The sequence below is a fragment of the Neovison vison genome, chromosome 11 (genome assembly GCF_020171115.1).
Source record: "Neovison vison isolate M4711 chromosome 11, ASM_NN_V1, whole genome shotgun sequence".
Classification (NCBI taxonomy): Eukaryota; Metazoa; Chordata; class Mammalia; order Carnivora; family Mustelidae; genus Neogale; species Neogale vison.
This window is the reverse complement of record NC_058101.1, coordinates 170,191,252-170,202,371: the sequence shown is the minus strand read 5'-3', so window position 1 is coordinate 170,202,371 and position 11,120 is coordinate 170,191,252. Positions and strand designations below refer to the sequence as shown.

The 11,120-nt window shown below is 34.6% G+C and overlaps 1 pseudogene; it reads right to left on the bottom strand.

Moving 5' to 3' along the window:
* Positions 1-2,146: 2,146 nt before the first annotated feature.
* Positions 2,147-2,244, bottom strand: LOC122890735 (annotated as a pseudogene).
* Between the last annotated feature and the right edge of the window lie 8,876 nt (positions 2,245-11,120).

Here is an 11,120-nt window from a genome sequence, read left to right as displayed (position 1 = left end):
AGCTGTCCATGCTAATAAACCATCAGCATTTAATGAATGCTCAGTATGTGCTAGGTCCTGGTACATCTTCTGAACTTCACAAAGCCCTTGCAAGGTAGGCTTCATTATCTCATGTGATATATTTATTAAAAATGTCCAGAACCATATTATCCATTGGAAGTGCTTTTTGCAACATGACGTTGCCATTTTTTATCAAATTGTCCTAAACATTCTCTACTCTTCAGTCTGGTCAGGCTCTGTGTCCTCGAATAAAGAACACAGTGGGGCTAGCACTGTGCCATTTCATATAGTCCTTGACTGGCCTAGCCACTTATAGCCACTTCTACTTCCTGTCTCTTCCTGTCTCCAGGAAACCAGTCACTATGTAGGATTTGCAATATCCCGAAGTCCACTACACTGTGAAAAGCTCAAGAAACTTTTAGAAAGATCCTGAAAGATGAGATACTACATGGGGAAAGAGAAGCCAAAGAGCATTAAAATAGCAGGGCAGTATGCTGAGTGAAATAAGTCAAGCAGAGAGAGTCAATTATCATATGGTTTCACTTATTTGTGGAGCATAACAAATAGCATGGAGGACAAGGGGCATTAGAAAGGAGTAGGGAATTTGGGTAAATTGGAATGGGAGGTGAACCATGAGAGACTATGGACTCTGAAAAACAGTCTGAGGGGTTTGAAGTGGCGGGGGGGTGGGAGGTGGGGGTACCAGGTGGTGGGTGTTATAGAGGGCAAGGCTTGCATGGAGCACTGGGTGTGGTGAAAAAATAATGAATAATGTTTTTCTGAAAATAAATAAATTGGAAAAAAAATAGCAGGGCAGTGATGAAGAAACCACTAAAACCCAGCTGGGTGCCAGAGCACAGGCACCAGATACTCTCAGATCCTGTGAATCAGAGACCAAATGGCAGAAGTAAATAGACCAAACCCCACTATTCTGAAGAGCACGCAAAGACTCAGGGAAGGTGAGAAATTTGCCCAAGTCCACATGAATATGAGGTTGATGAGCCAGGATTTGAACCACATTCTCTTCGGTCTCAACCACTACATAATGCAGAATCTCAATATGTATCTAGAAATGTTTATCCAGAGAGACTCAAATTGCAAGTAGTACTATAGGGAACATGTTACTTAAGAGAATAATCTCAGTTTATGGGCTAAAACATATGTGTCTTTATAACCAAGCAGATGCTCTTAATTGCAAATTTATTTTATCTATTTGTTGAAACAAGCTGACATAGTCTCTACTTAGAGACACTTTAATTTAAAATATGTATTTTAAACCAATAGAACCACATAGTTTTTCATCCTTTAAAAATACATTTATCTGGATTTTTGCTATTTCACATAAATTTCCAAAAGTTTTCAGTAATATTTCAGACCAAATTCACCTAAATTGTGCTTTCCTATAAATTATTTCTTTAGTGCTCAGCTAAGAAAACAAGTCAAATAAAAGAGAGGTGTTAGATAACCCTTTCTGACTAAGATCTAGGAAAACTGACAAGAAGAAAAGTCTGTGAACTGAGGAGCCTCATACTGCAGGCTTTCCTGTCATTTACGTATGTTTGGTTCACACATGAATTTCAGGTTTGAAATCTAGACCTGTGTTCACATTTTACCAATCCACTGCAACAACTACAGCAAACCTCTCTCTCTCTGTTTTTGAAAGGTTTTATTTATATATTGATTTGTTTAATTATTTATTTATTTACTTGGCAGAGAAGAAAAAGAGAGAGAGCACAAGCAGGAGTAATGGTAGGCAGAGGGAAAGAGAGAAGCAGGCTTCCAACTGAGCAGCAAGCCCAATGTGAGACTTAGTCCCAGGACCTCATGACCTGAGTCAAAGGCAGACCTTTAGCTGTCTGAGCCACCCAGGCACTCCTATAGCAAAACTTGACCAAGTGTTCATCAGTCTTGACTGGAGATTCAAGGAACACAAGGCAAAATTACTTTGTACTCAATTCTTGTTCCTCAAAATTTCTTCATGTACCCTGGGACTTCTCTGAATTTTAGGTCATATAGCACCTAGTTTTACAAAGAAATCTGTTTTCAATCTTTTTTTCTTTTTTTCCCTTTTTAGTCTTTCCTTTCATGAGCATACCAAAACAGTGATCCCCCAATTCTATTTTATTTAATTTTTTGTCTGTTTTTTAAAAATGTGGAATGCTTCATGAATTTGGGTGTCATTCTTGGGTAGGGGCCATGCTAATCTTCTTTGTATCCTTCCAGTACTGTCCAAGTGGGCACTCAATTTTATTTCTTTTAATGAAAAGCATTATTATTTAATTTTTTTGCTTTTCTTCTGCAGTTTGAGCTCCTGCCTCCACCTACTCCCAGAGGCTCTGGTCTTCTACCCTAATTGAATCCACAGGAATATTTTCCTTAACCAGAACATTCTTCCTCACAAGGAAGTTTGGTGCTAGCTGTGAATACAATAATGCACTCACCATTTGTTTCTTTTTTTTTAATTAAATTTATTTATTTATTTTCAGAAAAACAGTATTCATTATTTTTCACCACACCCAGTGCACCATTTGTTTCTTGATTCTGACCACTCTAACTCTGAAACCTTTGGGGAAGTTACTTAATTCAGATTTAGCTTTCATGAAATAAATATTGAATAACAGCAACCTCAAAAACGTTCCTCAGAAAATGAAGTGGAATAAGGGAGATTAAGTCTAATAGAATGAATGAACTTCATCAGCAGTCATTTCCTTCCTGCTGATATCCTGCAACCTTTCCTACACCTTTCTCCCAGCTATTAAAATCAATCTAGAGTGCTTCTTCCTCTTTAAAATAAATGTTACTCAGTACCAACAAAGCTTCCTGTTATTTAAAAATAACTTTTTCTTATCATCTTATTGCCTATTAGCTTCTACCCCAGTCTGTGGATATGCCTGATTTCATATATAATGTAACCTATTCTCTAGGTATAAAAACAGGAAAGGAGATTTTGTTCATTCTATTTCTATCCTGTTCTAAAGTCTTGAAAAAGAATCATACCCTGAGAGAACAGTTTTAAGTTACTCTGTTAAACTGACCATGTACAACAATCATGCTACAGTGTTTGTGAAGACCGTGAGATCTTTTTTATTTTTTCACAAACAAAAATTATACTTTATAAAAGTGTAAGAAAATGTCTTTGAAACAGTAAAGTTAAAATAAAGCTATCTTATCAGGCACAAGATATTTCTTGGTTTGATTTTGGGTTTTAGAAAAATTTGTACAGATTATTGTATTTAACACAATTATAATTATAATCAAAATAAGTGCTGCATTTGTTCTCCATAAATTTCAATGAAGTGATGGAATTTTTAAATCTTTATGCTTTCATTAAATATATTTACCTTTTTTTATACTCCCTACATCTATATTACTTTGAACTATTCAAAGTAATCTACAAGTTAAAAACTCATGTGAATTAAAGATGTACATAGCAAGAAATCAAAAAAAGAAAATATGAAATATAGACTGTCAATAACATTCCATGCCTATTTTTATCTCATGTGTTTGTAATTACAGAAGTAGAAATATCTGCCAGGTGAGGACAAGACCCGTTATTAGTGTTCCACACCACTGACCTCAGAGGAGGGAGATCGGCAAGAGATGGGGAAATGATAAAATGATAAAAGAATACATGTGGATAATGTTCCTCACTTCTCTGAGGAAAAAAAGAAAAGAAAGAAAGATAAAGAAAAGTATTAGTATGGCCTAGAGTTATAAAAAGGATGAAAAGAGGGTAGAAATTTTCTTCGAATATTTAGCATTGTGTATGCATGCAGTAAAGATTATTTACCATTGACCTTTAAGATATTAAACTAATAAAAAGGACAGATTATGCTGAGTGAAATAAGTCAAGCAGAGAGAGTCAATTATCATATGGTTTCACTTATTTGTGGAGCATAACAAATAGCATGGAGGACAAGGAGCGTTAGAGAGGAGAAGGGAATTTGGGTAAATTGGAAGGGGAGGTGAACCATGAGAGACTATGGACTCTGAAAAACAATCTGAAGGGTTTGAAGTGGCGGGGAGGGTGGGAGGTTGGGGAACCAGGTGGTGGGTATTACAGAGGGCAAGGCTTGCATGGAGCACTGGGTGTGGTGAAAAAATAATGAATAATGTTTTTCTGAAAATAAATAAATCGGAAAAAATAAAAGGACATACTCCAACTTCAGACGCAATTTTGCATCTCCAGATATGACTTTGGTTCTTATCAATCAGAGAAAGTGCAATGATAGGTAAATATAAATATAAAACTGCAGCAGATCTACCTTTATATATATATATATAATACCTTTATATATATATATATATATATATATATATATATATATATATAGTTTGTTTGTTTGTTTGTTTGTTTGTTTTTGCTAATGCTAACACTCACTTACTTCTATTTGCTTCATGTGATTCTATACCTGCCTCCAAGCTCCAGGGGCATATGTGATTCAGAAATGGCTAATCAAAATGCCTAACTCCCCAGCCTGTTTTTAATTTTTTTAATTCAGAGATGTGACTGTGACCTAATTTGTTCCAATGAAATAGACTCTCTGAAGAGTCTCTGGGCAAACTTTTATTTATTTATGTTTGTTCCTTTAGTATTGCTGAAAGGAATAATGTTCTCAAAGGAGAGTTACTTGTGCAAAAAGGGAGCATGGCTTCCTTTCCAAAAGTAAGGGAACAATGTTATGATTTTTGTTTCCCTAGTTTTCTTCAGAGTCCATATTGCACCTCTTTCTGCCACAAACTCTCAAGGACGATTGAATCTGCAAAGCCTTAAAAGCCAATAGGAAGGTTTACTTGCACTGTAGCATGCAACACATATGATTACCTTGCATGGCTTTCTCAAAACTGGCAAGTGAATAACAAAGGTATCAGAGATGGGATCTTAGTAAAACCACATAGAAGATTCACACAGTTTCCCTTAATTTTGAGAGAATACGCAAAAATGTCCCTAGAATACTAACATAGGATTTTATTAATGCAGCAAGTTTTTGCAATTTTAAATAATTTAACTTTAACCCTCCTTGCATATGTGTGAGTACCAAGACATTCAGGGTACCTATCCGTTTCTATGTTCTAGTTTTTATCAGCTCAGTATTGTGAAAATAGTGTAACAGTATAATAGTCTTTGAATTAGTTATATAGCCAAAGTCTATGTGAATAAATTTTGGACAACACAAGGCATTATTGCAGATGAAAGCAAACTCATTCTGAAGTTGATTGTTATCATAAAAAAATCCATTTTTAGAAGAATAGATGTGTATCACATGCTAAGAACTAGATCATTTTGCTTTGGAGTAACTGAACACTAACTGTTAGTGACTGGAATAATTTATTTAGTAGAATATATGAATTCTGACACTATTATTACTTTTTTCCAATTTATTTATTTTCAGAAAAACATTATTCATTATTTTTTTCACCACACCCAGTGCTCCATGCAAGCCGTGCCCTCTATAATACCCACCACCTGGTACCCCAACCTCCCACCCCCCCGCCACTTCAAACCCCTCAGATTGTTTTTCAGAGTCCTTGATAATTATTCTTCAATACCTTCAGTGTTGCACTTATGCTACTGGAGAATTAAATGAAAAATGCTGTAGGAATCGCTATCACTACCTCTTTCACATTTTTGATGTGGTTTAATTTTTGGAGTTTCCAGAGAAGCTATATTCTATTTTGTTTTGAGAAAAAAAATTTGCTCAAGATGAAATGCACAGCTGTTATGCAGGCAACTGATGAGTTTTTGTAAATGTATATACCCAAGCAATCATCACTTCAAATAAGATATAAAACGTTTCCATCTTCCAAGCAATTTCATGCCATAGGGAAACTTCTCTAGATCTGGGAAACCAAGGCTATTTTTTTAAATTAATGCCAGAGTGTTGTGACTCTTATCCCAAATTGCCAAATCTCCTTCATCTTCCCCTCCAATCCTACCTATCTCACCTTCACTTAGGAAAACTCTATTCTGATTTACCACCTGAAATTAGTGTTGCCTATGCTTAAAGAGGCAAATATTGTGACGGTGCATAGCTTTCAGGAAGTATGTCATTTTATAGAACAGATGTGTCTTTTTCCAGTCTTTGCTCTGCACCCTGTGGCTGTTCAGATAGATGAGCTGGATGCTATTGCAATCTATTGATCAGAATAAGTTTCATAGTTGTCAAGCGATAAATGAAATTTGACCCTAGTTTATCTCAGGGTAAGGCCAACAGGATCGTAAAGAAAGCTGTTGGGAATATTTCTGTCTCTGAATACATATTTGAAATAAATATGATAGTTCACTCAGGCTGGGTACAATAAAAAAAGAATAGATACTATGTGGGTAATATTTCTAAAAGAAGAGATGACCATCATGCAGAAACCATATGTAGCTATTCATCATCTTCCTTCTATCAAATTATTCAGACGTTTATTTGGTGCTGAAACATTAAAACATGTATTTCAGTTAATTCAAGATTTGAGGAACAAAAATTTGCAAGGAGGACACATTTGAAGGAAATCTGAGTAGAATGTTGAAATAACAATGCAAATAAAATTAATACAAAATGAATATACATGTAATGCCATTTATTCAATTCATTGTCAAGGTTATTTATTCAACAAATATGTATTGAGTTTCTACTTATACATGTAGTTATCTGTTTAATGCTAGTCTCATGTGTGGTGACACATAAAAAATGCCATTGATGCCTTTATTAGGCTACAATGGGCGATGTAGGTAGATACTGATTACATGGAATAATTCTTTTATCTCCAGTATGGTGGTCCTAACTGCACCTGTCTATTTCTTACACATTTTCCAGATCCCATGTAACTGAGTAGGGCCAAATTATTACTCTAGTTAACAGGCTGTCGGTGGGAGTGACTTGTTTCGCTTTTAGCCAAAACATGTAAAAGACAACGTATAAGGCTCCAGTTTTTTCCACTCTCAATGATGCAACCCATTTCCTAGGAGACGAATGATCTGTAATATATATGATCTATGATATATGACCTACACATGTCCATTCAACTGTGTACACTAAGTTGTGCTTGTCTATCTCACACAGGCTATCGAGAACACTTCTCAGAAAAAAAGAAATTCTATATGAAAATCTCCGTCATAGAGTAAAATTCCTAGGGAATCAGACTAGAAGAAGGCATCTCTGTTCGCTGCCCACTCATCCAATTTTACTTGACGCCACTATTCCTGAGTCACAATACCCAGTGACACTGGTCTTTGATCAGTTTCAAACTCTGGGGTTTCCCAAATGTTTTCTGGCTTTGTTCTTGTGCTTTTTGCCCTAAACGCGTTCTCTTTTCTTCACATAGCTGAAGCATTTTCAACTTTTGGGGCTCCTTGTGCTCTGCCCAAATAACCTTCCTGACCATCTTGTACTGGCTTACAATCCTAGCTGGCAGGATACGCCTCTCTCCCATTTACCTCTTATCTAGGACACTATTTATTTCTGCTTTCTTATTTGATTGTATGTTTGCAGTAAGAGAATTGATACTCTATCTATTAAATAGTTTTTTTAATGAAACAATCTATATTGTTCATTAGAGGCACTATAAGAGTGGAAGGGAGGCAAAGTTCATAAAAATGTTATACTTTTTGGAAGAGTTATAGAATAACTAACAAATTGGTAATTTATTCAAGCACTATTTTAAGAAAAAATCATTTGTCTTTTTAACATGAAATTATTATTAATTTTATTAAATTTATCATAATGGCATTATGGGTTTTTTTCTGTTTCAAATGAGGTTTTTTTATTCTTTAGAATGTAATAAAAACAACATATGTGCATTAAAATAAAACATGCATTTATTAATCAAACATTAGAAGTAATATAGGGAGTATAATAATTATGGCGCATAGCCACCAAATTTCTTAGCTGTGTCTATCCCTAATACTATGTCACTAATACCATATTGTTTCTCTGAAGGGTACATTTTTCAAGATATTCATATTTTTTCATATAATTCCCTGAAATCTCACTTAAAGTTGAATTTTATGGTTACTAAATGTGGTATTATTCACACCATTAACTAAGTTTTCTCTGCTGACATTAATAGTTTTAACTGATAAATACTGTGCAGATGCTGAGGTACTTGGTAAGGGGAGCATATTCTGTGAAATCAAATATATTCTTAATTATAATATTTTTATATTTAAATGTGTAAATATTTCAATCTTATTATTTATTTTAAGAGAAATTTACTGTTGGCCTCCATTCAAATTACCTTTCTCTAAAAAGTGTTCTTATAAAAAAAATCCATTTTCTCTAGGACTATTTATATTTTGCTCAATTTAATGCAGCAAAAAATGTCTTCTCATTTTTATTCAATTCCACCACAGAATATAAATTTATTCATATAGAAATATGGATTCCTTTAAAATATTTTCTGTACCTGAAGTTAAGACATTCCAAATTGCAACTTGGTAATTTCAAGTTAAATCCAGGATATCCTTTGAGATCTCTATTATGTTTGTTAGCTCCCTTGCTTTTTACAGAGATACATTACAAAGTCTGCCTGTTTGCAAGATTGTCAATAATTACATTTCCCTGAAAGCTTTGGAAGCTGAGTTGTTCTTGAGTTGCATTTGCTGAATACATTGATTAAAGATTTCTAAATCTTTTCATAAAAAAATACAAGCAATGTTTAGAAGATTCATCTATAAAAATTCAATACCACTGTTGAACACTTATGTTGATTTATAACGTAACTCTTTAAGTTGCAAAGAATGTCTTTTATGAAGTAATTCAGTCATTGTGTCTCCTTAATCTTCTCCAGTCTACGATAGTTCCCAGTCATTCCCTGTCTTTTGTGATCCTTAAATTTTTGAAGATGATCAATAAATTATTTGTGGAATGTTGCTAAACTTGGATTTGTCTGATATTTTCTGATTTGGCTCAAGTTCTGGACATTGACAATAATACAGCAGAAGTGATGATATGTCCTTTTTAGTGCATGGTATCAGGCGATCCATGAACTTAACATGTTTATTACAGATGATGTTAACCTTGATAGCTATCTGAAGTTGTCTGCTAGGTTTCTTCATGGTAAAGTTGCCATTAATTCCTTTTTTTTTCTAAGGTTTTAGTTATTTGACAGGGAGAGAGAGAGCACAGGAACAGGGGGAGCAGCAGGCAGAGGGAGAAGCTGGCTCCCCAGAAGGAGAAGCTGGCTCCCTGCTGAGTAAGAATCCCAATGTGGGGCTCCTTCCCAGGGCTCTGGGATCATGACTTGAGGCAAAGGCTGATGCTTAACAGACTAAGCCACCCAGGTATCCCTGTATTATTCTTTTATAATTAAAAATATATTGGAAAAGATACTTTTAGATCATGAAGATACCCAATTTTCAAACTTTGGTCACTGATTTATCATCCATGTGTGGAGTTTGCCTACAGTAACAACAACAACAACAATAATAAATTAATTTAAGTTTTTCAGTGTTCCAAAATTCATTGTTTATTATTTTTTAAGACTGTGTTTATTTATTTGAGAGAGAGAGAGCATGAGTGAAATTGGGGGGACAGAAGGAGAGGGAGAAGCAGACTTCCCATGGAGCAGGGAGCTTGAAGCAGGGCTTGATCCCAGGACCAGGAGATCATGACCTGAGCCAAAGACAGACACTTACTTGGCTGGACCACCCAGGTGCCCCAGCCTGCAGTAATTATTAATCTAAAAATATTTTACTTATTTATTTGACAGAGAGAGATCACAAGTAGGCAGAGAGGCAGGCGGGGGGTGGGGAGCAGGCTCCCCGCTGAGCAGAGAGCCCAATGTAGGACTTGATCCCAGGACCCTGAGATCATGACCTGAGCCGAAGGCAAAGGCTTAACACACTGAGCCACCCAGGCACCCCTTAATAGTGATTTTATATGTGCTTCTTTCCTTCTATATTTTAAAATTTGAATTCTCATATAATGGTGAACTGTCCCTTCTTTCCTACAGTTATTTATTATTCAATTACTCTTTTATATAACTATGAAACTCATGGATATTTATTTTATTCTATCAGTTATAATTCAATACTACAGTTTATTTTGTTGCTTACATGGTCCAGCTCGGCCTTTGGTAGTTTCTTCAAGTTGGCTCCTTTGTCCTTTTGAAATGATCTCACTCTTTTTGGAACACTGCCATGTTTCCAGTACACAAAATATTTTTTGCTTTACTTTGTATCTTCACTATAGCAGCTCTGGAATCAAGTACTTGTTTTAGTAGCTCTGGTTATTTTCAATGGAAAATGGTATTTAGAAACCATGATTTAGACCATAGTTGTGTTCACTACTGCTAGGGTGTCATTGGTTTGAGGCCCTTTCAGTGGATTCAGCATAGAAATTGTGTGTGTGTTTGTGTGTGTGTGTGTATAACATGTATGTATATATATATATATGATTTTGTATATGTTCATACACACAAAACTATATACATATGCATCCATACTACTCTATCAATATATAATAGTTATGATATAATATGATATTATGTATCTAGATATAATATTTTATGTATCACTTAACATAATTGTATCATACTGATACTTCTGATTCCAATTTTATATCACAAGGAATCATTCTAGTCTCCTTCTGTTACTTATAATATTATGAATAATGAAATATAAGTAATACTTATATTTATTATTTCTTTCTCCAACAGTGACAAACCTAGCTCTCTTTATCTACAATACCCTTATGTATTAACTTATCCTTATATACACAAGAAAAAGTTTCAGAATTACTACTGTATATCCTGGCAGAAAACCAATTTGCTAACTAGAGTATGTAACATACTTTAATGATTTTATTACATGTATATATTTAGGAAGACTATGAATTTGTAAACACATCTGTTAACAAGAATTTCTAATAACATATTATGTAACAGAATTTCAGAAGAAAGAGTATAGAGTAAGCTGGTATAAAAAGTAGACAGCTTGATGAATTTCTAGATTCAAACACAACTGTAAGGTATTATTTTAGAAGATGCCTAGTACCTTTTTGATTACTTTCCTAAGAACATACACAGGTCATCACTTGCCGAGCTATCAGGTTGGAAGCTATCATTAATGTTAAATCTACCGTGACTGAAAAAAAAAAAAAACCCACAACCATAGCACAGGAAATTAGTAT